The sequence below is a fragment of the Syzygium oleosum genome, unplaced genomic scaffold (genome assembly GCF_021117445.2).
Source record: "Syzygium oleosum isolate NSW1041296 unplaced genomic scaffold, Sole_v2.1 Sole_v2.27, whole genome shotgun sequence".
NCBI classification, from domain to species: domain Eukaryota; kingdom Viridiplantae; phylum Streptophyta; class Magnoliopsida; order Myrtales; family Myrtaceae; genus Syzygium; species Syzygium oleosum.
In genome coordinates, this window is record NW_026607511.1 from 3,371,565 (window position 1) to 3,399,336 (window position 27,772).

Sequence of the window (27,772 nt, forward strand, 5' to 3'; positions counted from 1 at the left end):
GCTGGGGGGTGGCGGGGCTCGGCCGGGCGGGGCGGGCTGCGTCGTGCCGCCGGGCGTGGCGGCGGCGAGCTCTTGGCGGCCGGCGAGTGAGCTCGCGGCGGTGGGACGAACGGCAAGCTCGGGCCGCGAGTTGGGGCGGAGGACGAGAGAGAAAGAGAGAAGCGATCGGTTAGGGCGGTGGCCGGCGGACGGTGAGGCGGCGGGACGGACGCGAGCTCGGTCGCGATCGCGCGGCGTCCGGCGGGCTCGAGCAGAAAACGAACCAGAACCGGACGCCCGAAGAAGAAGAAGAAGAAGAAGAAGAAGAGAGAAAAGGAGGAGAGAGGAGAGAGGGGTGTCGGGGAGTTGGTCGGCATGCGGGGAGAAAGGGACGTGCATGGGGAACGTGCACGGCGAGGGGGAAAAGAGAGAGAAAGAGAGAGAGAGAGAGAGGGGGAAGGAGAGAGAGAGAGGCACGCGCGGGAATGGGGTCGGCAGAGAGAGAGAGAGGAGAGAGAAAGAGAGAGAAAATAGAGAAAAGGACTGATTTAAACTTTTCGAGCGTGATCCAATGGACACGGTTTAAACTGAAAATTGACCTAACGGTCCCGATTCAAATTCGGAAAATGGCCTAACAGTCCACGATAAATCCCAATAATAATCTAGGGCAAAAGGCCAAAATAAAATATCTCAAGACACACTACGAGGGAGGTCTACTAGTCCAAATTCGCACCCGATCAAAATCCACTTTCTCACTATTCCTGATAATCTCGACGCTGACCACAATAATATCGACACCGTCCAATTTATTTTGTCCCGAAACTCCCGGAAATTGACTGCCAAGTTCGGGGTCTAAATAACGGCCAAATCCGATCGAGTGCGATTCTAGCAAAATTTCTATTTTTAAAAACAAGAACCCAAGAGTGATCAGTTCCCGGGCGAAATTCTATTATAAGCGCACTAACGAATTACACGTTTTATAAACCCCAAAAATGGGCCAAAATCCGGAATGTCACACTTCAGGCCATTTTTAATTATTCTGGGCCAACGAATAGTCATTTGCCATGTTGTACTCAGGCCGACCCAACCCATTTTCCAATCCTAGAGCAAAATTGCAAAACACCACCTAATCGCCAAACAATCAACACAATGGATAATGACATAAATGATTCTTGAACTTTGGTTCAATATTCAATGTGGTCCTTGAACTTTTAATTTGTTAAATGTGGTCCTTAGACTTTTGATACATATTCAATGTAATTCCTGAACTATATGAAAATGTTCAATATAGTTTTTCCATTAATTTAAGATCAGGGAATATATTGAATATTTTCATGTAATCCAGAGACGAAATTGAGCATGTACTAATAGTTCGGGGACTACATTGAATAAATTAAAAGTTCAGAGACCACATTGAACAAATTAAAAGTTCAAGGACTACACTGCACATTAAGCTAAAGTTCAATGACTATTTATGTCATTTTCCCTCAACACAAAGCCTTCTTTAAAACCCACATGCCTAAATAGTGTATTCCCTCCTTTTCAAAAACGTGTGGTATCCAAACTTTCGACTAGTTAACCTGCTTGACAGCCCTCGTGCACTTAATTAGCATTGACTTAGAAGAATCGATTAAGTTAGAAATTTACTTATATGATACTTAAAAAAGGGTTTACTTAATTTATTCAAACAAGTGATGGCAACTAGAATTTCCCAATCGTATGGTTATGGCCTGCCAATTATGGTCGCAGTTCTATGTTTGGAAAGAAATTCTAAATATTTTTCAAACAACTTTTTATTTTTATTTTAACACTTAGGATTGTTATTATAAACATCACAAGTCAAACTTTCATTCCAACATGAGTCCTCTCCTTTGCTTCTCTAGTTGACATCTCCAACTCAATCCAATCACTAGTCATTCCATCTCTAATTCAGGTTGATAAGAAGTGAGATCTCTCTTTAAATATTTGCTCTTCAGAATTTTGTTCCTCTAAATCTTCTTTTGAGATTGGTTATTTCTCTCAAGATTTCACTTTCTCTTTAGCCTCTATCAGTCGAACCTTCTCCTTCAACTTCACCTTTTGAGCCATCAACATCGATCTAACTTTTTTATTGTGAATGGGACTTTTAGGATCATACCCCACTCGAATAAATCCACAATCATCCTCCTATAAAACATTAAGTATCTCTGTAGTAGGTCTTTGCTGGAAGCAATATACAATAAAAAACAAACCCATTGAAAACCAACCTCATTGACACCTTTAGTTGTCGCCACTAGAAAGAGAAGATTGATAACATTCTTCATTCGCAAAAAAAGTGGAGAATCTATTTGTACTTAATTAGTTGAAACAACGCACATAGAATAGTCCGGAAGCCTCATCTCTTCGAATTTCCTACACAAATTTACAGTGCAGTGCCCGAATGTTTCGGATTTAGGGCTTTGTCGACGGAAAAAGCCCCAAATCCGAGACTCTAATGGGTGAAAGTGTCCCAAGCTACCAATCTTCGATTTGAACTTGCTTGCAGACCCTCTTCTGGCTCAGAAGCGAAGCCCTATCTCATGATTTTGTTCACGCTCTTGCGCTTGCAAGGGAAGCTTTCTCTGATACTCCTCCTTTTCAAAGAATGGTAGATCTTGAGTCTCAAAATGAGAATTATTAAATTTAAACTAATTCACGTGTATCAGAGTTAAGAGATGAATCCGCAAGGAAAAGGCGGAGTGCCAATTTAACAAATTCTTGTCGGTAATGCCAATATAGAATGTAATGTTGATTCTTATACTCTAAAATTTGACTAATTTTAGGAGGGGAAGAGCTTTTTTTTACCATCCCCGTTATTATTTTTGGTTTTGTGGAAATTATTTCCCAGAAATGTGTTAATCAATGTAGAATTCACTTGTTAAACAACCAATTTAGGAAAGTATCAAGCTTCCGATTGCCCTAACTTTAGTCTTATCATGTATGTATTATAATTTAACACTGGAAAATGAGGATAGAACATCTTGATTGACAAAAAAGTGCTTAAGTTGTCTGTTGTATTCCGACTTGCACATTGAGAAACTTCTTATGCTGTGTGATCAAGCAATGATTTCACTTTACTTATTAAATACATAAATTTACGGTACTGCAGGAAAAGAGATAAATTAGTCGAACATGCTACCGTTGCAAGATATTAACAATGTGGGGGCCATTCATATTGCTATATATCGACATTTGATGGAATTGAGCACATTGCAAATGGTCAAGGTGAGATACATTATGAGTTAAATGCTAAAACTATTACAAGAATTCATAAACTAATAAATAGAGAGTTTTGAATGGATCAATTTTAAACTTTGAGAATCTTGTTTATGGCAGTACAATTATGAAATTATTATAGTTTATGATATAATTGAAAAGGGGGCCCTGTATGTGTCTGCAATTGATATAGGGCAAAAGGATACCATAAGTGCCATAAGTTATGTACAGAGATCACTTTGGCGTCATAACTTTTTTTCGGATCACTTTGATGCCAAGTCGGAGAAAAAGAGATCACTTTAGTGACTCCGGCTAAAATTCCAGCCAAAAGGCTGACCTGGCGTTTTTCATTTAAAAAAAGAGCGTGACGTGGATATTTGATTCAAAATTTGATTTCCATGTGGACAAGCAAAACGACGTCGCTCAATCAAAGGTCTTAGCATTGCGTCGCCGCTCACACCCGCTCTTCTACTTTGTCTCCCTTGTCCTGTCACCGTCGCCGGTCACTTGTCGCTTGTGGCACCCTCATCCCGTCGTTGTCGCCGTCGCCGTTGCCCATCGCTCGTCGCTCGTGACACCCTCATCCTATCGCTGTCGCCATCTCTTGCCTTCCTCCCGTGGTCGGTCGGCGTCTCTCCCTCATCCTATGGACTGAGCATCACTCGTCCCATCTGCGTCGGTCCTGTCTCCGTGGCAAGTTACGAAGGTTAGTCTTCAAATAAGGGCTGTTAATTTCTATTTTGCTTAATTGATCGACACATTGTGCCTCATTGTCCTATGTTTCGCTCGATTAATTGGTAGATTAGGCCTGCCTTCGGGATATTAGGGTTTGAAGTCGGAAATTAGGGCTCAAACTTGGAAAATTGGGGCTCGAACTTGAAATTAGGTCTTGAACTTCTGAAATTAAAACTTTAACTTCATAAATTATGGCTAGTTGTTCGGATATTAAGGCTTGAAGTGAATTCGATTGTGTTGGTGCCGGGCTGAGTATATGCTATAGATTGTGGTCAATGTGGAGACCTTTGTCATTGTCACCCATGTGGTATGATGGTGGCTTTTTCAATCTTGTTGACCATGTGGGGGACCTCCATGTGAAGCTGTGCTCTTTTTCCCATGTTGCGTGGTCTCGAAAGTTAAAATATTGACTTTTTTAGCTTTTTTCCTTCAATGCAGGGTTAACATGGGGGATAAAGACACAATTCTTGGCATCATTATTTGTTATGGAGGAGAATTTGTCATTGGCACTGACGAGTGGGAATACTTTGGGGGACTTGAAGTTACTGTTTATTTCGATAGAAGCAAGCCAGTATATATGAATCTCGTGAGGGATATAGTTTAACAATTAAGATGCAAAATAGGAAGTTTACATTATTGTGTTCCTGGAAGCAGCTTGAAGGACGGCATTAGAAACTTTCATGATGATAATGGTGTTAAGGATATCATCTACCATTATCTTTATGGAAAAGAAGCTGTTGTGTACGTTGAGTCCTATAGTGATGATAAATCTGATGAAGGGGCTAAGGGAGGAGACGTAGGGGATGGTGCTGCTTTACCTAGTACTCAAGTTGGTGCTAGTTCTATTATAGATGAAGTTGGACATGAGAGGCAAGAGAGGGAGGAGAGGGAGGCAAGCCATCCAACGAGCGAAGAGTTCACTGGATTGTCATGGGAAGTTGCTGCATCTAGTGAATCAGATGATGAGGGTGTGGAAAATGTAAATTTCCCAAGTGATGATGACGATGAGAAATTTGCACAGTCAAGGCAAAAGCAAAGTGAATTTGGAAAAAAAATCAGTAGTTGCACTTGGAGGATTGCATGAAGCTGAATCAGGACATAGTACTGATGGAGCTCCAGCTGAAGATAACGACACTGATTATGAAGAAAGTGGCTCTGATGAACAAAATGATAGTTCTAAAAATTAGCATGAAGATGACGATCCCATTGTGCGTAGAAGGAAACGTAAGTATCCGTTCTATGATCCTGGCTCTTCTTCTTCTGTGTTGACCATAGGTATGAAATTTTCTGATGCCAAGCAGTTCAAAGAAGGGATTATCAAGTATTCAATAGCTGAACAGAGGAGTCTTCACTTCACTCGAAATACCAAGGACTATGTTAGAGCAAAGTATTCTCAACCTAGGTGTTCGTGGAAGATATATGGTGCACGTTCAAAGAGGGACGGGTTATTCCAAATTAAGTCACTCCAGGAGGAACATACTTGTTCCATCATGTTTGACAACAAAAGGGTAACGAGTGCTTGGTTGTCAAAGCACTTCTTCAATACCATCAAAGCGATGCCTGATGTGAAGTGTCTTCAGCTGAAGCAATTGATGAGGGAGCATGTAGGGATTAATGTGTCACTCAATCAGTGCAAAAGAGCCAAGCAGAAGGTGATGAAAAAACTTCTAGGGAGGTACAAGGAAGAATATGGTCAAATTTGGGAATATGCTGGAGAATGTAGGCTGCAAAACCCGGCTAGTCGAGTTTATGTTGAGGTTATGGAGTAGCCACTGCCTAACCATGGGACTAACTTTGACCGAATTTATATTTGCTTTGATGCATGCAAGTGGGGATTTGTTGCTGGTTGTAGACGAGTCATATGGTTAGATGGATGTTTCTTGAAGGGCGTGCGCAAGGGAGAATTATTGGCTGCCATTGGGAGGGATTGTAATAACCAGATATTTTCAATTGCTTGGGTTGTTGTGAAGTTCGAGAGCAATGACACTTGGTCGTGGTTCCTGAAAAATTTGATGGCGGATGTGACATTCCGAATTTCGATTCATTTTAGGATTTATAAAACATGTAATTTGCCAGTGTGCTTATAGTAAAATCTCACCCGGGAACTGATCACTCTTGGTTGTTTTAAAATTTTAAATTAGAGATTTTGCTAAAAACGCACTCCATCAAATTTGACCGTTATTTAGAGCCCAAACTTTGGTGTCGAATTTCTCGGAGTTTTGGGACGAAATAAATTAGACGGTGTCGATATTATTGTGGCCAGCCCCAAAATTGTCAGGAATAGTGGAAAAGTGAAATTTTGACTGGGTGCGAATTTGGACTAGTAGACTTTCCTTGGGGTAGTTTGACTTAATTAATTTGGCCTTTGTCCCTAATTATATTCTAGGATTAATTTGGACCATAGGATCGTTTTCGGATTTGAAATCGGACCGTTGGATCGCGCTCGAGTGCGCGTTGACTCTTTCTCTCTCTCTCTCCCCTTTTGCCGCGCTCACCCACCCCCGTGCACATGTCCCCTCCCCTCTTTCCCGCTCACGTCTCCTCTCTATCTCTCTCTCTCTCTCTCTCTCTCTCTCTCTCTCTCTCTCTCTCTCTCTCTCTCTCTCTCTCTCTCGCTTTTCTTTTCTTTTCTTTTTCTTTTCTTCCTCTTCTCTTCCTCTTCTTCTTCGTCTCTTCTGTCCCCGACCCCTGCTTCTTCTGCTTTGGCTTCTGCTTCTTCCTTCGCCCGACCATCACCCGCCGTTCGACCGCCCTTTCATCTCCACCCGACGCCGCCCCACCAACCGCCGACGCCGCCGTCCTTCTCACGCGGTCGTCGCCCTACCGCGTTGCCCGGCAGCTCCGCCCGACGCTGCCTTCCTTCCCTCCCGAACGCGCGAGCTTGGCTCACCGCCACGTCCGGCGAGTCTCGGCCGTCGCCCAGCCGCCCTCGTCATTGCTGCTCGTTCGGCCAGCTCATCGCCGTCGCCCCCCCTCAGCCCCGGCCGGCCAGCCAGCTAGCCTTGGCCAGCCACCCAGCCTGGGCCAGCCAACCAGCCTGTGACGCCCTAGAACGTCACGCGTGACACGTACCAATTAATATTGTTAATAAAATAGCCAGCGGAAGTCAAAGACTAAACATGAATATCACACAAATTTGGTCAAAATACTTTTTCTTTTCATTAATAAACCCTTGTCAGATTTACAACCCAAACAAAGCATCATACAAGTACAAAAAACAAAAACTGGGTAGGGAAGGGTTGCCTATCTCCAACTAGATCCTGCATTCAAAATTCTGCCTAAAATCCGAAGCTGTCACAGGTCAATCACTTCACCCTCCGCTGCGGAACGACCATCATCTAGGTCGAAGCCCCTCAACAGGCCAATCAACTCGCCCTCCAAGTTGAAATACCAAGCAACAAAAAGATAAGGAACTCATTCCGGAAGCCCTACATCAACCCATATCGTAGAACTACACTTAGTATATACAGCATCAAACTCCGGCGCAAACACATCCTCATAAACAACATCAAAATGAACAGGAACTCCAAAATGTAGGGGTTGTAGAACATCCATTATACAAGTCTGAAAAAAATAGAGTGAGCCTAGGCTCAGCAAATGAAATCTCTAGTTTTAAGTTAAGAAAATCCGCTTACCACTTCACCTGGCATAAATACATATGCATGCATAGCAAACGATATGCATAGAACTTGAATGCAAGTTATACCTTTTCCGTCTGGATGTGCCGCAAAATCTGAATAATGCAACATATCATGATATTTCCACTTATACGCAAGCATGAGGTAAAACATTTATGCTCATACGATTAGGTTCGTTACTTCATCCTCCCGAATACTCCCGGGGCATCTCGACCAACGGGGCATCCCAACTCCGAGGCATTCCGGCACACACCCGGGGCATCCCGACCAACGAGGCATCTCGACTCCCGAGGCATCCCGAAACACTCCCCGGGGCATCCCTACCTACGGGGCATCCCGACACACGGGGCATCGTCACACACCACTAAATGGGCGACGAAATTAATATTATTCCCATGCAAGTCATGACAACCAAGTATTTGTACGCAAAAGTCCGCTTTGGCCCATCCCATACCGAGCCATCACGGTTTTTGTACTTTAAAGCCATGAAATGCAACATCCGAGTAATTTAAACATGAAACAATACATTTCAAACTCAGAAGCAATCTCAGCTCATAAGCAAATTAGGGTTCAGAAGCAAATTCGAGTCATCAGAAGCAAGTTCAGACTCAGAGGTGGATTCAGATTCAGAAGCAAATTCAAACTCAGAAGTGGATTCAGATTTAGAAGCAAATTCAAACTCAGAAGTGGATTAAGATTCAAAAGCAAATTCAAACTCAGAAGTAGATTCAGATTTAGAAGCTCGTTTTGAACAGTAAATTCTGAATCAGTTTTATAAGTAAGTCTGAATAGTAAAACCTGAACATCAAATTTTGAACCGTAAGTCTGAACAGTAAATTTTGAACAGTGAATCTGAACAGTAAATTTTGAACAGTAAAATTCGGGTGGCAAAGTCTAAGCAATTTTAAAAGTAGAGTCTGAACTGCAAAGTCTGGATGTTAAATCTGAAGGTAAAGTCTGAAAGCAAAGTCTGAAGTAAAGTCTGATGGTAAAGTATGAAGTTAAAGTCTGAATATTTTTCAAAAGTAGACAGAACCAATTTTGATAGCAAAGTCTGAGCAGGTTCAAATGTACACAGAACCAGATTTTGATAACAAAGTCTTAGCAGCTTCAAGATACACAAAACCAAATTTTGAGGATTAAAATCTGCCCCGTTTAAAAAATAAACAAAATCATCCCTCTGAATATCAAAATAAACATAATCATCACTTTGAGTAAAACGAATTTCTACCATTTTTAAACATACATAAACCAATAATAAGAATCCAACAATCACCTCAAAATTAACACTTACACGTTCCGATTTAATCGTTCCGCTTGCCGATTATCGCCATACTTTAAAGAAACAAATCACATCCATTTGAACTTGCACAGAACCAGCAAAACAGATTCAACCATCATCACAACATCACTATTGCACCTCAAAATAACCTTTCTCAAGCAACCAAGTTGCAAGTGTCAAGTAGATTTACTTAGCTTAAACCTAGAGTTTTCACTTACCTGGTGCAGAATCTGAACACCCTAAAGGTTAAAACTCTCTCGGAAATTCTCGATCGGTGATGGTGAGAGTAGAAAGTGAAGGAGAGAATGTTAGTTTGAGTGAAATTATCTTCGGTAATTACCCAGGCGAAGATGAAACTGAGAAGTATACGAAGGGGTGAGTAAATTCATTGTATTCACATGTGGCACCTTATCTCTTCATCATGGCCAGGTGGAAGAAATCAGCGGCTTAATCGTGGGAGTATTGGCCAAGGAAAATGATTACCCAAGGCTTAGGTGTCTAGCTCAAGGGACAGATGGCATTCGGTCAACTTTCCCTCAATAGACATGTGAGAAAGAAAAGTTCAGAGGATATTTTGAGCATATTTCTTCCCCCTTTTTCTTACGGCAATAACCTTACTTAACCAAGATTAAACAATAATAATAATAATAATAATAATAATAATACCCACTAATTACCAAAACGATGGTAATTTAATTAACAACGCACTACGATTAACGCACACGACAACGTCTAAATATTAAACACGTCGGACTTGGTACGATTACATTTCCGAATCCGCGCTTCGCGAAATATGATCCAACGAAAATTCCTACGCGTCCGCACGAATTACTGACTCGAAAATAATACTTAGCTTTAAATCTAAGTATCATTTTCAAACGTAGAAATTTCTAACGTCACAAACATATTATTACAAAATTTTCGGATGTCACAACTCTTCCCCTCTTAAGAAATTTCGTCCTCGAAATTTAGAATTACCTGATCATTCAAAAAGATGTGGATATTTGCTTCGCATATCCTCTTCGCTCTCCCATGTTGCTTCTTCCATGTCATGATATTGCCACAAGACCTTGACCAACGGGATGGTATTATTTCTGACAACTTGTTCTCTTCTATCCAAGATCCATACTGGTTTCTGCACATAGGTTATTCTTTCGTCTACCTCGATCGTCTCAATTCCAATACATGAGTAGGGTCCGATTCATATTTCCTTAACATAGATACATGAAAAACATCGTGAATATTGGAAAGTCTAGGTGGCAACGCCAATTTATAGGCCAAGTCACCAATCTTCTCAAGGATTTCAAAAGGCCCTATAAACCTTGGACTCAGTTTGCCCTTCTTTCCAAATCGTGATACACCTTTCATCGGTGACACCTTCAAGAATACACGGTCACCAACATTGAATTCCAATGGTCTTCTACGTTTATCCGCATAACTCTTTTGTCGACTTTGAGCAGTTTTAAGTCGATCCCGAATCATTTTTACAGTGTTTGAAGTGATTCGTACTGTAACAGCCCGGATTTCGATGTCGATTTTCGAAGGCTTAAGAGACTATTTTTGGGAATCTGACGTCATATCACGCTGGCCACATACATTTGGAGTTAGTCCGAGTAAAAATTGGAATTTCACCTTAGGACCGGAAAAATGACGGTTTTGCCCCTGTGAGCACCGAGGCTGGATTCGGAGGCCGTTTGAGGTTATTTTTCGAGGCCAACGCCATTTTTGGGTGGCCATGCATACCAGGAGTCGTTTTGGACAAAAATTTGAATTTCGACAAAAATTGGAAAAATAATATTATTTTATTCCCGAAACTTTGCAGTCGATTTTCGGGGACTTAAAAAGTGAATTTCGCGATTCTGACGCCATATTATATTGGCCACGCACATATGGAATGCGTATGTGCGAAAATTGGAATTTTGACCTGGGACTGAAAAATTACCAAAATGCCCTTGGACCCATTTTTGGTAATTCCGAATTTTGGATTTAATTAGGGGACTAACCAAGGTGAGTTAGGGCTAAATCAGGTCTGGTCAGCTTGGGTTAAGGACCAATGACCATTTTACCCCTAAATAATTGGATAAGAAGGAATTATAGCCATTGGATCAAGGGCAAAATTGTCCAATAGCCCTAGATCTTGACACTTGGAATCCACTCACCCGTTGTTGACTCACTTGGACCAGACCATTTCTCTCTCTCGTGAGATTCATTCCGTCATTTCCCCAGAAAATCGTCTCTCTTCTCTTCCGTTTACAGTTGCTGCGGTTCACGTTACGCATTTTACGAGTGCTGTTCACGCAGGAACAGTACCGGCCCGAGCTGGCGGCCACCTACCTACCGCACGCCACAGCACCCTTGGACCTTCCTCTCACCTGTTCGGCCATCCACAGTCCCATTTCCAGCCCAAACAGAACAAAACCAGCAGCAAATCGCCTCCGCCGGTGTCGCCGCGGACCGCCGGCTTGCACCCGGAACGCCGCCGTCGATCCTTACCGCGCGTCGGTGATCGACCGCCCGTTCCCGTCGTCCCGAGTCGTTAATAGGCGAGTATAAACCCCTAAACCCTTAATTAGTTTAATTGTGCATTTTTAGGGGTTAATTAGGCCTAATTGAGGGTTAATTAGGTTTAATTGTGCGTGTGATGTTTTGTATGGGTCATTAGGATCTAATGAGATGTTTTAATGGTGGATTAAGGCCCAAAACAGCCCCTGTTCTGGTACTGTTCACTGAGTACCGAAATTGTGTATTTTTGTCCAAGTTTTGTACTAATTGAGTTCAATGGTTAATGACTTAGAATTGGACATTTTAGGGGCTAATTAAGCTTATTTGAAGCTTAAGTCAGTGTATTTGGTAGTTGGGTGATTAGGGTATGTGATTAGGCCTTAATGTGACTGTTTAAGTGTGAACTAGTGACTAAGGCTTAATCTGCCCTGGTACTGTTCATTAGTACCGAAATTGCACAAATTTGTCTAAGTGTGGCACTAATTGAGTTCAATGATTCAAGACTTGAAATTAGGCAATTCAAGTGTTATTTGGACTTAATTGAGGCCTAATTAAGTGTATTTGGTTGTTGGGTGATTGGAGTTTGAGATTAGAGCCTAATGAGGGTGTTTAATTGTGGTTTAGTGGACAAAATGTGTCCTCCCCTGGTACTGTTCATTGAGTACCGAATTTGTGCAATTTGTCCAAGTTGAGTACTTAGTTGAGTCATTGGTTGATGGCAAGGAATTAGGCATTTTTAGGGGTTATTTAGGACTTATATAAATCCTATCTATTGACCCCGTACCAATGAGAATGAGGACTAAGTCTAATTTGCCAAGGCGGGCCTTAGGCGCATTACATTGAATTGTAATAAATGTGCGGAATCAATGTTGAATGGGTTCGGTGAGAACGGAAATAAATTGATTGTATTGAGGATGAGTTGAATGCGTCTAAATCGAGCATGAGTATGTTTGGTATATTAGTGTGGGAGATCGACCTTGAGTGCCTTGGCTTGTATTCATCTCTCGTGACATTGTGTGGCTGATTTTGTGGAGTGCGATTGGCCAATGATTGGTTTGAAATATGTGTTTGAATTGTGAATCGCACGTTGGGCCACACGGTATTAATTGGGCCAATTGAGCACGTGCTGTGATATTGAGTGATTGGATTTCATTGGCGCTCGTGGTGCATTGCATTGCATAACATGGACACGCATTGTGTATGCCAAGAGTGTGGCATGTGGTGAAATTGTGCGAGAATGCGTGTCTGCCATGAGCATGTGATCACCTAAAATACCCTGAAGCGTTATACGCTGGGTTCAGATAATAATAAGTTGTGTGATCACCTAAGGACCTTCGGGTCGATACCGTCCTCATGCACTTTGAAGCAGGACGATGCCCGGTATGTCCGGAAGGCGACCATCCTCATGCACTTTGAAGCAGGCTCTGGTTCGCAAGGAGATCAGTGTTGCGCCTCATGCACTTTGAAGCAGGCTAGAGACACTGGGCCAGATCGGTTGCTGCGCCTCATGCACTTTGAAGCAGGCTAGACGCACCGGGCCGTGAAAAAAATTGATGACTCCAGTCGTAATAATAATTAATTTGGGCAAGTGTGCCAGTGTGGGCCAGTGGGCCAAAGAAATGTGCATGACATGTCAATGACATTTGCATGCATAAACATGCATTGATTGGCATGCGAGTGTGTGAGACTCGGTGTGTGACCATGGGATTGGCGTACGTGTGATAATGTGTACCACGTATGTCCCGTGATTATTACATATTGAACTGTCTAACCTGCAGGGTCAGCCAGGTAAGAGATCTGGGTCAGAGGGCCTAGGTCGGAGTTTATTTATAAATTGGTTGGTTATGTTGTTTTGTGCTGTCGGTCAGGAGATTGCATGTTAGCCTAGCCTAGGTTTAGGGGGTCATACTCGCTGAGATTTGTCTCACGGTTGTGTAAACCGAAACATTTTCAGACCCCCAGCCGTAGGATGCCGAGGACACCACCACTTTTTGGGATGCTGCATTTCATCCAGCGGACGTTGAGCGTGCACCCCTGTGGAGACGGAGCAGATCGGAGAAGTGGCTGTTTGGTTATTCCTAGGAGTTAGTGTTTTATTTGAGTTGTTGGGAGCACTGTAAAAAGAGTTTTAAAATAGTGATATAAGTATGTACATATTTTCTGCGTTGATCGTTGTTTATTGCTTGGCTATCCTTAGTCTCATGCGATTAATTGTATGGGTGTATATATTTATTTATATACGTTGCTTCCGTATGCGTTTGATCTCTGATTGGGCGTTGGGTCGGCAATGCTTCCTGGGAGCGTTGCACCATAATCGACCGTCGACGGGATGTTGCGTTCCGGTAGAGTACGGGGCGTGACACGTACTAATTCCGGTCCCGTTAATTTCCTTTCGCCAACTTCACTCCAACATATAGGAGTTCTGCATGCTCTCCCATACAATGCTTCGAAAAGAGCCATGCCGATACTTTGTTAAAAACTATTATTGTAAGCGAACTCCACCAAATACAAATGTTCATTCCAACTGCCTTTAAAGTCAATTATACAAGCTCGTAGCATATCTTCCAACGTCTGGATAGTTCGTTCTGATTGACCATCAGTTTGAGGATGAAAAGCAGTACTATATTGGAGTTTAGTTCCCAATGCAATTTGAAGACTTTGCCAAAAGTTCGCAGTGAACCTTAGGTCTCGATTTGACATGATAGTTACAGGTACTCCATGCAATCGAACTATTTATTGGACATATAGCTCTCCATATTTTTCCAATGTATAGTCTACTCGCACCGCAAGGAAATGAGCAGACTTCGTCAAACGATCCACTATCACCTAGATGGAATTGTGGCCTTTCGATGTCCTTGGTAATCCTTGAACAAAGTCCATCGTCACATGCACCCATTTCCACTCAGGTATTTCTAACGGTTTCAACATTCCACCCGGCTTACGATGTTCTGCTTTCACTTGTTGGCATGTCAGACATCTCGAGATATGTTTGGCAATATCCATCTTCATTCCATTCCACCAAAAATGTTGACGGAGGTTTTGATACATCTTCGTGCTTCCTGGATGCACACTGTAATTACTTCGATGTGCTTTTGACAAAATTTCATTCCTTAAATCAACGTCATTAGGCACACAAAGTCGTCCATGAAATTTTAGAACTCCATCTTTTGATACCTGAAAGTCTGGCCTTTTTCCTTCTAAAGTCTCCTCCCTGACTTTTGAAATCTCAAGATCTGTTTGTTGTAGGATCTTGATTCTTTGCACAATCTCAGGTTCAATTCTAAAAGTAGCTATCACATTTGAAAGACTACACATATTAAATCTAAATTCAGAATCTCGAGCCGGTTCAAGCAAGGTCCATTCCTTAACCATCATCTGGGCAACCATTTGGGTAGACTTTCGGCTAAGAGCATCCGCGACTTTAATCGCTTTTCCGGGATGATATAAAATTTCGCAATCATAATCTTTTAACAACTCTATCCAACGTCTTTGTCTTATATTCAATTCTTTTTGGGAGAATAGGTATTTCAGACTCTTATGGTCTGTATAAATTTCAAACTTTTCCCCATATAAATAGTGTCTCCATATCTTCAAAGCGAATACAATTGCGGCAAGTTCTAAGTCATGGGTCAGATAATTTAACTCATATGGTTTCAACTGTCTTGATGCATAAGCAACTACTCTTCCATTTTGCATCAAAACACAACCAAGCCCCTTATAAGATGCGTCACTATAAATTACGAAACCTCCAGGACCTGCTGGTATCATCACTATTGGAGCTGTAGTCAATCTTCTTTTAAGTTCTTGAAAACTTTTCTCACGTTCTTTTGACCATTCAAACTTCACTTCCTTCCTTGTCAATCTAGTCAATGGAGCCGCAAGGTGAGAAAATCCTTTGACAAATCTTCGATAATATCCAGCTAGGCCCAAGAAACTTCGAATCTCTGTTATTGTTGTCGGTCTTGGCTAATTTATTACCGACTCAACCTTCGATGGGTCCACCGATATTCCTTCACCGGTTACTACATGACCCAGAAATACCACACGATTCAACCAGAATTCACACTTACTAAATTTCGCATATAACTTGTGTTCGCGAAGTGTTTGAAGCATAAGTCTCAGATGTTGCTCATGCTCCTCTCGTTCCTTTGAGTATATAAGGATATCATCGATGAACACTATTACGAATTGATCCAAAAACGGCTTAAATACTCTATTCATTAAATCCATGAATGCGGCTGGTGCATTAGTTAAACCAAAAGGCATAACTAAGAACTCGTAATGTCCATATCGAGTTCGAAAAGCCGTCTTAGGAATATCTTTCTCCTTAATTCGCAATTGATGATACCCTAACCTTAAATCGATCTTGGAGAATACTGACGCCCCTTGCAGCTGATCAAATAAGTCGTCGATCCTCGGTGGCGGATACTTATTCTTGATCGTGACTTGGTTTAGTTGTCGATAATCAATACAAAGGCGCATTGACCCATCTTTCTTCTTTACAAACAATACCGGTGCACCCCAAGGTGATGCACTAGGTCGAATAAAACCCTTGTCAAGTAATTCTTGTAGCTGCACTTTTAATTCCTTTAGCTTCGCTAATGCCATCCGATAAGGAGCTTTGGAAATAGGATCTGTTCCCGAAGCTAATTCGATGACAAATTCAATTTCGCGCTCTAGTGGTAACCCTGGTAATTCTTCCGGGAATATGTCAGGAAATTCTTAAACTACAGGGATTTCTTCAAGTTTCATTTCTTCCCTTGACTGATCCCCTATAAACACCAAATATCCTTGACAACCATTGTCAAGAAGACGATATGCCTCGAGCGCAGAGATAAGCGACATTGAAGGATTTGCTCCATTTCCAAAGAATTCGAAACTAGGACAATTAGGGGGATTAAATTGAATTATCTTCCGATAGCAGTCCACGTTGGCTCGTTGCTTACGAAGCCAATCCATCCCCAGAATAACATCGAAGTCATACATAGTCAATATGATCAAATCTACTATTTGATCATGTCCACTTATAGTGATCTTACAGTCTTTACATATCAAAGTGGACATAATTGTATCTCTTAGCGGTGTAGAAACACAAAGGGATATTTCAAGTGGTCTAGGACTTAATCCAATCAATTTCACGAATCGTGCAAATATGAAAGAATGCGTGGCACCCGTATCAAATAATGTATAAGCATTCTTGTTGCACACAGAGATGATACCTGATATAACTGTCTTGGAGGCTTCAGCTTCCTCCTATGTGACTACGTAAACTCGACCTTGAGCTAGTGGCCTCAAGGAATTTCCCTGTTGCGAGATCTTGTTTTGAGATGATTGCTGTAGTTGTCGTAGAGGCGTGATATGTTGTTGCTTCATTACTGGACAATCTCTTAATATGTGACCTTGCTGTCCACACCAATAACACTCCCTTAAAGCTGGGCATGGCGTACCTTCATGTCGCTTGCCACAAGTGCGACATATATTATTAGGAGATTGCATATGCATCGTTGGTCGATTGTTCCGTATGAATCCAAAACCTCCAACATTGTTCCTTTTATTTGGAACAAAAGGCAGTTTTCCAGTTTACATGGGCCTCTTGTCATGATGAACATTAGGTTGGAAAGTTTGGCGATTGGGTCGTGCTTGGAAAGTCAATGTTGTCTCCACTAACTCCGCCAAATCCTTTTCAACGAGTTGTGCGCATTCGTACAACTCAATATAATCCTTCAAATTCAACGGCACTAGCTTACTTCTGATATCTGGTCTTAAGCCGTCTCGAATTCTCTTGGCTTTATCTTCCTTGTCTTCAACCAACCTGGGGGCGAACCTTGAAAGTTCTGCAAACTTAGCTTCATACTGGTCTACAGTCAGGTCATTTTGTTTCGGTTGCATAAACTCCATCACCTTTTTATCTCGGGCACAATCCGAGAAGCATTTCCCAAAAAATACCTTGACAAAAATGCCCCAAGTTTCACTAATGCCGATTGGAAACACGGTCCCCTTGGATGCCTTCCACCAGTGTCTAGCATTTCCTTGGAGTTGGTATTCTGCTAGGGCTATTTTGTCAACGTCATTACAGTCCAGTAGATCGAATATCTTCTCCATCCCGTCAATCCACGCTTCTGCTTCTTCAGGATTTCCAGTTCCTGCAAATCGTGGTGGTTTCAGTTTCAAAAATTGTTCGACCAGACCTTGTAAATGACGTTCGCCATTGCCAGAGCCAGAGGCAGCTCGTTGTAGTTCCTGCTTCTCCATTAGACTTCCGACATTGGCAAGCACTTGAAGAATTCCTTCCAATCGAGGATCCTTTTCTACGTTGCTATCCGAACTCATCCTGTAATACCTACATATATTGCTTACTTAGCCACTAACTAATAAGTAACAGAAGCTACTGGTAGCGCAAAATCAATCAAGAGCAAACACATGCACTTGATTTCCTACACTCGCGCAATCTGCGTCAAGTCTATTACTCCAAATTCTAAGCGCACCTTATCACTCCATGGGTAAAACCTGCTCTGATACCAAACAGGCTGTGACGCCCCAGAACGTCACGTACGACACGTACTAATTAATATTATTAATAAAATGGCCAGCGGAAGTCAAAGACTAAACATGAATATCACACAAATTTGGTCAAAATACTTTTTCTTTTCATTAATAAACCCTTGTCAGATTTACAACCCAGACAAAGCATCATACAAGTACAAAAAACAAAAACTGGGTAGGGCAGGGTTACCTATCTCTAACTAGATCCTGCATTCAAAATTCTGCCTAAAATCCAAAGCTATCATGGGTCAATCACTTCACCCTCCGCTGCGGAACCACCATCGTCTAGGTCGAAGCCCCTCAACGGGCCAATCAACTCGCCCTCCAAGTTGAAATACCAAGCAATAAAAAGATAATGAACTCATTCCGGAAGCCCCACATCAACCCATATCGTAGAACTACACTTAGTATATACAGCATCAAACTCCGGCGCAAACATATCTTCATAAACAGCATCAAAATGAATGGGAACTCCAAAACCTAGGGGCTGTAGAACATCCATCCTACAAGTCTGAAAAAAATAGAGTGAGCCGAGGCTCAACAAATGAAATCTCTAGTTTTAAGTTAAGAAAATCCGCTTACCACTTCACCTGGCATAAATACATATGCATGCATAGCAAACGATATGCATAGAACTTGAATGCAAGTTATACCTTTTCCGTCTGGATGTGTCGTAAAATCTGAATAATGCAACATATCATGATATTTCCACTTAGACGCAAGCATGAGGTAAAACATTTATGCTCATACGATTAGGTTCGTTACTTCATCCTCTCGAACACTCCCGGGGCATCCCGACCAACGGGGCATCCCAACTCCGAGGCATCCCGGCACACACCCGAGGCATCTCGACTCCCGAGGCATCCCGAAACACTCCCCGGGGCATCCCGACACACGGGGTATCGTCACACACCACTAAATGGGCGACGGAATTAATATTATTCCCATGCAAGTCATGACAACCAAGTATTTGTATGCAAAAGTCCGCTTTGGCCCGTCTCATACCGAGCCATCACGGTTTTTGTACTTTAAAGCCATGAAATGCAACATCCGAGTAATTTATACATGAAACAATACATTTCAAACTCAGAAGCAAACTCAACTCATAAGCAAATTCGAGTCATCAGAAGCAAGTTCAGACTCAGAGGTGGTTTCAGACTCAGAGGTGGATTCAGATTCAGAAGCAAATTCAAACTCAGAAGTGGATTAAGATTCAGAAGCAAATTTAAACTCGGAAGTGGATTCAGATTGAGAAGCTAGTTTTGAACAGTAAAGCCTGAATCAGTTTTATAAGTAAGTTTGAACAGTAAATCTGAACAGTAAATTTTGAACAGTAAGTTTGAACAGTAAATTTTGAACAGTAAAATCCGAGCGGCAAAGTCTAAGCAATTTTAAAAGTAGAGTATGAACTGTAAAGTCTGGATGTTAAATATGAAGGTAAAGTCTGAAAGTAAAGTCTGAAGGTAAAGTATGAAGTTAAAGTCTGAATATTTTTCAAAAGTAGACAGAACCAAATTTTGATAGCAAAGTCTGAGCAGGTTCAAATGTACACAGAACCAGATTTTGATAACAAAGTCTTAGCAGCTTCAAGGTACACAAAACCAAATTTTGAGGATTAAAATCTGCCCCGTTTAAAAAATAAACAAAATCATCCCTCTGAATATCAAAATAAACATAATCATCACTTTGAGTAAAACGAATTTCTACCATTTTTAAACATACATAAACCAATAATAAGAATCCAACAATCACCTCAAAATTAACACTTACACGTTCCGATTTAATATTTCCGCTTGCCGATTATCGCCATACTTTAAAGAAACAAATCACATCCATTTGAACTTGCACAGAACCAGCAAAACAGATTCAACCATCATCACAACATCACTATTGCACCTCAAAATAACCTTTCTCAAGCAACCAAGTTGCAAGTGCCAAGTAGATTTACTTAGCTTAAACCTAGAGTTTTCACTTACCTAGTGCAGAATCTGAACACCCCAAAGGTTAAAACTCTCTCGGAAATTCTCGATCGGTGATGGTGAGAGTAGAAAGTGAAGGAGAGAATGTTAGTTTGAGTGAAATTATCTTCGGTAATTACCCAGGCGAAGATGAAACTGAGAAGTATACGAAGGGGTGAGTAAATTCATTGTATTCACATGTGGCACCTTATCTCTTCATCATGGCCAGGTGGAAGAAATCAGTGGCTTAATTGTGGGAGTATTGGCCAAGGAAAATGATTACCCAAGGCTTAGGTGTGTAGCTCGAGGGACAGATGGCATTCGGTCAACTTTCCCTCAATAGACACGTGAGAAAGAAAAGTTCAGAGGATATTTTGAGCATATTTCTTCCCCCTTTTTCTTACGGCAATAACCTTACTTAACCAAGATTAAACAACAACAACAACAATAATAATAATAATAATAATAATAATAATAATAATAATACCCACTAATTACCAAAACAATGGTAATTTAATTAACAACGCACTACGATTAACACACACAACAACGTCTAAATATTAAACACGTCGGACTCGGTACGATTACGTTTCCGAATCCACGCTTTGCGAAATACGATCCAACGAAAATTCCTACGCGTCCGCATGAATTACTGACTCGAAAATAATACTTAGCTTTAAATCTAAGTATCATTTTCAAACGTAGAAATTTCTAACGTCACAAACATATTATTACGAAATTTTCGGATGTCACACAGCCAGCCCCGGCCAGCTAGCCAGCCCCGGCCAGCTAGCCAGCCCCGACCGGCCAGCCAGCCAGCCCCGCCGGCTAGCCCCGGGCCGTGGCCAAGCGGCCCCAGTGCCAACCCCAGGCGTGGCCGAGCTCGCCCTGAGCTACCTCCGGCGCCTTACCCGTCCGGCCCATGGGCGCATCGCTCGTCTGACTTGCCCGCGTGCCCTAAGCACGTCACTCGGCCACCGCGCCCGTGTGCCAGGCACGCCGCACAGCCACCGCGCCAGTGCGCCAGGCACACCGTCCGGCCACCGTGCCCGTGCGTGGCCGAGCGCCGCGCCCATGGCCGAGCGTCGCACCCGTGGCCGAGGGCCTTGCCGGGTGCCGTGCCGAGCGCCTAGCCTGTGGCCGATCGCCGTGCCTGTGCATGTGCCGAGCCGCACTGTTCACCTAGGCCATTTTAGGCCCGAGCCGATTTTTCCCGGGCCAAAACCTAGTAAGTGACTTCCTAAGCCCTACTTAATATAACGGGTATGTTTAAACTTGTTTAGGGTGTAATTTAGTACCGGCTTAGGAATTAAATTAGGAGTGGATTAGTTAATTTGATTGTGCCCAATTTGTGGATCATTGTGGTGGTGATTGTGTGACTAATTTAGTGATTGATTGGAATGAATAACATTACTAAATTGTCGTGGTGCTTGTGATTGAATTGGATTAATTGAATGTGTCAACTTGAATGTCGGGTCAGTGGGCCGAGGTGAGGAGTATGAATTGAATTGGGTGTGGTGACGTGTCAGTGTGACATTAGTAGAATATGATGTGGTGAGCATGATTGAGTTTGAATTGTACAATGTGTTGATTGGCGAATTGTGTTGTGGTGCATGTGCATGAGAAAAGCCCAGATTGATAGGAAGGCTGCCAACCTGAGGTGTAGGTTACGCGGGTGTGGCAAGAAAGGCATGACTAGACCTGAGGCGTAGGTTACGCGGGTCATTGGAAGGGGAAAAATGTCCTGAGGCGTGGTTACGCGGGACGGAGCTTAGCTTGATCTGAGGGCTGAGCCTGAGGCGCAGTAGCGCGGGCTGTGAGATTGGGCCTGAGGCGCAATGGCGCGGGCAGTGAGAATGGACCTGAGGCGCAGTGGCACGGGTCGTGAGAAAGATGTTCGACCACGCATGCGAATTGAGTGTGATTGAATTGGCTGGTTGATTGTGTGAGAATGGACTTGAGACGCAGTGGTATGGGTCGTGAGATGGTTGGATTGGTTGGGTGCGAGTGTGGATGGCGCTTGAATGATTGTGTTATATTATCGGGATATTATTTCATTATCATGATTGACTAATGTGCAGTGTGAGCATGTGATTGGATGGTGAGGTAAGTCCATTGATGTGAATTATATATAGGTTATTGGTTAGATTGCATGTTAAAATTTGTCTGGGTACGCATTGGCCTGCGTGGGGTTTAGGGTGTTGCTTATTGAGACTCGTTCTCACGATTATTATATAACCACTTTTAGATCCGCGACCGTGATCGATTCGGAGATGCTGCCAGAGTATCACAAGGATTGAAGGATGATCAAATTACCCTGTGTTTTGAGTACCCTTTTGTAGAGAAGATAAGCTTGTCAATCACCGCCCCCTTTTGAAAATTGTGGTTTTTGAAATTGGTAGCCTGGGCTATCGTTTTGTAATAGTGACTGCTTTATGATGTTATGCATTTATTGTTTCGTGCTATCCCCCTATCATTATTAATTGTCTAGGTTGTTTCTATTTGTTTCCGCGCGTGCTCAATCTCTGATGTTTGGGTTGGGTCAGCGACGTACCTGGGACGTCGCATTCAATGATCGATCGTGGACGGGATGTCGCGGGCTCGGTGGGGTCTGGGGCGTGATAGCGGACCTTAAGATCACTAATGGAGGAGGTTGGGCACTTATGAGCGACCAACAAAAGGTAATGCTGGTGCAACTGCACAAACAATATTTATGACATATTTTATCTTGCACATGCCTTTATTAATGCCTTGATGTATGAATTCTTGCAGGGACTTCTTCCTGCTCTAACTGAGTTGATGCCATTTGCTGAACATAGGATGTGTGTGAGGCACATATATGCAAACTGGGCAAAGATCTATAAAGGGAAGAAACTACATAAGTAATTTTGGATGATAGCTAAGAGCACTAGCATGACTGATTTTAGAATTCACTAACAGCAGCTACTTGACTTGACGAAGGACGGTTATGAAGCACTTTTCCAAACTGAACTCAAGCATTGATGCAAGGCCTTCTTCAGTGAAGAATTCAAGAGTGATATCATCGATAACAATCTGAGTGAAGCCTTCAATGGCAGAATTTTAGAGGCGAGGTGCAAACCAATCATCTGCATGCTTGAGGATATTCGAGTGATAGTTATGACAAGGCTGTAAAAACAGAGAGATGAGGCTGCGAAGTGGACTAGATAGTGTGGTCTTAGGATTGCTAAAAGATTGGATGACAACTTAGCGAGTAGTAGGTTCTGTCATCCTATCTAGAATTGAGATGATGGCTATGAGGTCATGGAAAAGACAGACAAGTATGTTGTCCAATTGGACAAAAGAAAGTGCTCATGTTGAGCTTGGCAACTTTCTGGAATTCCCTACGCACATGCCATTTGTGCCATCCAAGAGAAGTACCAAAATCTCGAGGAATACTACATGGTTGCTACCACAAAAGCATATATCTTGCTACATACCAGTACATGATATAGCCTATTAGAAGTACAAAATTCTAGGAGCCGATAAATCATGAAGCCTCTCATCCTTTGCCACTTAAGAAGCAAATAGGAAGGCCTAAAAGGAGACGGAGAAAGCAAGAGGGAAAGCCTGGAAGTAAGAAGATGAGCAGCTCAGGTGCAAAGGTGAGATGCTCATATTGTCATGAGGAAGGCCACAACAAAAGTGGTTGTTATTTGAAGAAGTAATTGATGTTGCTTCAATAGCCAAATGGAGGGACTCAAATTGGATCAAGTGCAGCACTAGCACAAGAACCAGCTGAAGGGGCTGCCGAAATGTCTGCTGGAGGGCCAGTTGATAGGCATGCTGATTGTCTAGCTGAAGTGCCTACTGAAGGCCAAGTTCAAGAACCAGCTGAAGAGCCAACTAGAGGCCTAGGTTCAAGGGCAACCTCTTTCTCGACTGTTGCATAGGCTAGGAGAAAATATCCAGTAAGCTATACAGTATATGTATTTGTATTAATCTTTGGTGGGTAGACTTTGGCTTTAGTTGACATTGTTTTGTCCTTATCAGGTGAGAAGAAGACTAACTAAACAAGCAGCTCAGGTTCCTCAAAGTGAGGCACCATATCAAACACGAAGGATCCTCGGCAGAAGATTAAGGTAATATAGTTGTGGAGTTTATACGGACTTCGATACTGGAATGACTATTTTGCATGTAAATTTTGCACATCTCATGCATTTCATTTTTGAGTTTTTCACTTTCATGACAATATTGCGTCTTCTCATCCATGATTATGTTGTTATAGCCTGGGAGGAGTTCAGAGGTTCTTGTGTCTCAAGTTGACCCAAGCCAAGAGTCAAGGGCTACACCAAAAAGAACCCAACCAACGTCGCAAACGGTTAGTCTGAAGAGAAGAAGGATGGCTGCAGAGAAGAGTGTTCATAAACGGCCACCAACAAAGAACCCAACACTAGTTCTTGATCAATCATCACATGCTTATAGCTCCAAAACAGCCACCAACACCAGTAAGAGGAAGACAGTTGCTGCGCCAAAGAAGAAATCTCGAGCAAAAAGGCCAATAGAACAACCTGCTGGTCCAGCAATTGAAAAAGATACAGCTAGAGCAGTTCAAGAAGAAGCAGCTCCTGTTGTTGAAGAAGATGTAGCTCCAGCAGTTCAAGAAGAAGCAGCTCCAGCTATTAAAGAACCTGCATCTTCAGAAGAACAACCTGCAGCTCCTCTAGTTCGAAAGAGTCAAAGAATTATGAACCAATTCAAGAAGCTGTCAAAAGGAAAAGGAAATGGTGGACTTGTCACTATTGACTAATGGGAGGGTGTTGAGGTGGTTGTTAGTTTTTGGGAAATTAGGGAGGTTTACCATATTGACTAATGAGAAGTTAATTTTTTGTGGTCCTGGAATGTTACTGATTAATGGGATGTTGTGCATAAAGACTAAATTCAATGTTTACCATGATTAAAGTGGTTGTGATTTTCATATTTTTGCACACGTATTTGTTCTATTTTAGTATAGTACTGGTGTAGTGGGGTGCTTGCAAGTTACATCAGTAAGTTAATATTCAAAGAAACTGGTTCAGTATGTGCTGTTTGACACTGAAATACAGTTGGTGGGGAGGGTGGAAATTTGTTTTGCCAGTGTTCGTTTTTTGTGCTATTTTCAAGTACAGTATAGTGCTTGCACCAATTGTTGATTTTGTGTTGTTTGGAAGTGCAGTATGGTGTTTGCACCAACTGCTAATTTTGTACTATTTGGGAGTGCAGTATGGCAGTTGCTGATTTTGTCATGTTTGGGAGTGCAGTATGGTGCTTGGACCAGCACGTCAGCACGTGCTGGTGCAAGCATTTTGAATCGATTTTTTGAAATGGTTTGGGGATTGTTTCGTGTTGGTGATTGAATATGGTTTGAGAGCTGTTTGAACCAGTTTATGAGTATGGTTTGGGGCAGTTTGGTGCCGGTGAGCAATGCTGGTACAATTACTGCTTTGGTCCTAGAATGATCTGGTTTAAAGATTAGTTTGTTGGAACCAAAGTCTCCCCTTTTTAAAGAAACACATGGCATGATACTTAAGTGATCCACTTTCGACCACAATTGGCACTTAGTGATCACTTTTGAAACCACGACTAGAATTTAAGTGATCGCTTTTGAACCACGACTGGCACTTAAGTGATTACTTTTAAACCACGACCGGTACTTAAGTGATCACGATTATAAATATTTGGCACTAAAATGTCAATCGCTGAACCTGTGACGACTTCATGATTTGCTGCTACGTAGAGTTGCAGCACCTTATTTTCCAGTAGTAAGCCTTACTCCATAATATGCAATCATCTAACCAGATGAAAAAATGCAACAAATGAGCAAGTGAATATGCAACAAATGAGGAAGTGCAGCAAATGAGCAAAAAATATGTAGCAAGTGAGGAAGTGCAGCAAATGAGCAAAAATATGCAGCAATAAAATACTAAGCAACTTAAGATTGAGAACCAATAAATTTCAACATTCCATTTATCATAGATTGCAGCAAACCTCTTGTTACATACATAAATTGCAGCAAACTAATAACACAACCGTAGTTATAAATTACTGAATACAAGTACATAATACAAGCCTATCTTAAATTATGGTGGACTAAGAAACTTTTGCTCATCACCGACATTACATTCGACCATAAAATAGGCTATAAAAAATATCAATAACATAATCAACAATTGATAATACTTTCTTTCAATTTTCATCCTTGGAACTTCTTTCTTCAAATAGTTGGCCAGAGATGCTAAAGCCTTCATTTCAGCTTGCAACGAGTCGACATTGTCCAACTCGTCTATTAATGTAGGTGGAGGTTGATGTCGAGCTTCAAGTAGCTTTACTATCACCTCTGTTACTTGATCTGAAAATTTCTCATCAACCCACTTGAAGAATTTGCACTTTGAGCATTCTCTATATCTGGCGCATCCATGGAATCTTCTCCCAAGGTTCAATCGAGTTCAAGATGTTCTTCTTGGACTCGGTAACCCATAATAGCAGAAGAACCGACCTTCTTCTTCGCTTCGTTCAAACGAATTTGAGCCGCTAGTGAAGCTTCTGCCATCCATTTGCAACTTTCAGCTATCAATTTCGAGGAAAAAAGGGAAATAATATGGCCAGTTAGGTTTGCAATTGGGGAATATGTCCAATTAGCCGATTTAGGGTTCTTATATTAGGGGGAGAAAGGTTGAACGGCATTGTTTTCGCTATAAGGGCTGACTAGACTCTCCGACCAACCACGTCAACATCGGATATTAATAAAAAAGAGCCACGTCAGATTTCTAGCATGCTATATCAGTATTGACACTAAAATGATCGTTTTTAAAAAAAGTTGGCACCAAAGTGATCCGAAAAAAAGTTATAGCACCAAAGTGACCTCCGTACATAACTGATGGCACTTATAGTGTCATTTTGCCATTGATAAAGGAATACTGTAATTTTGATCGAAGATAGTATCCTTAGCATTTCTTATTTTATGTCCTCCCTTTCAGACAACAATATTTCCCCTAATGTGATTCATACTTTATAATTTATCATCTGAACAGCGTGACATTGGAGATGGTCAAGATGTCCTTGTGAGGGTACCTTCAGAATGTCTCACAGGACACATATTTGGATCTGCTAGATGTAACTGCTTGCAACCGGCTTGCACTTGCGATGCAGCATATAGTTTCGGCGGGTATGGGCGTGCTGGTGTACCTCCGAGGGCACGGAGGAAGAGGCATAGGGTTGGGGCACAGCCTATCTGCTTATAACCTGCAGGACGATGGGCGTGACACCATGGAGGCAAATGCGGAGCTGGGATTGCCCGTTGACTCTAGAGAGCACAGAATTGGTGCTCAGGTATTTCTTCCTCAAGTTGGAAACTAGACTAATGTGAGAGGTCCTGCATAATTTAGCTTCTGAATGAGGTTGATTCATGGTCACTGTCATTATGCTTTACGGAATCGAGAATATTAAATAAACTAATGTCGTTAACGTGAATTTAGAGGCAGTTGAATTTCAGTGACTGTTTCAGAGACTGTACATAGTTTGTAGGACTACTAGAGAAAGCTGGTGACTGAATCCAAGGCTTTAAATTCTTATATTCAAAAGACGAGATTTAATTAGGATAAAGAATCACTCTATCATCCAAGTTTTCATAGCATTTGACGCCTTTGTATTAGTGCTTGACATATTGGCTAATACTGGGAGTCGGAATAATGAAGCTAATGACAAACAACCCGCCGAAGTATGTGAGGCTTAAAGTTAATGACTTGACTATTGCTGGGAGAGTCCCTCTGGTAACAAAGGAGAACAAATGATACTTGGATACGAAAAGCTCCAAGATGGGGCGCATCCATGGAGCGTTCGTCAATGACCGCTTTAGCAATCTCATCAGCAAAAAGGGCAACCCAGGCAATACTGTTTCTTCCTGA

At 42.0% G+C, this 27,772-nt stretch overlaps 1 pseudogene; it reads left to right on the forward strand.

Annotated features, from left to right (window-relative positions):
- Positions 1 to 2,537: 2,537 nt before the first annotated feature.
- Positions 2,538 to 27,772, forward strand: LOC115664729 (bifunctional riboflavin biosynthesis protein RIBA 1, chloroplastic-like; annotated as a pseudogene).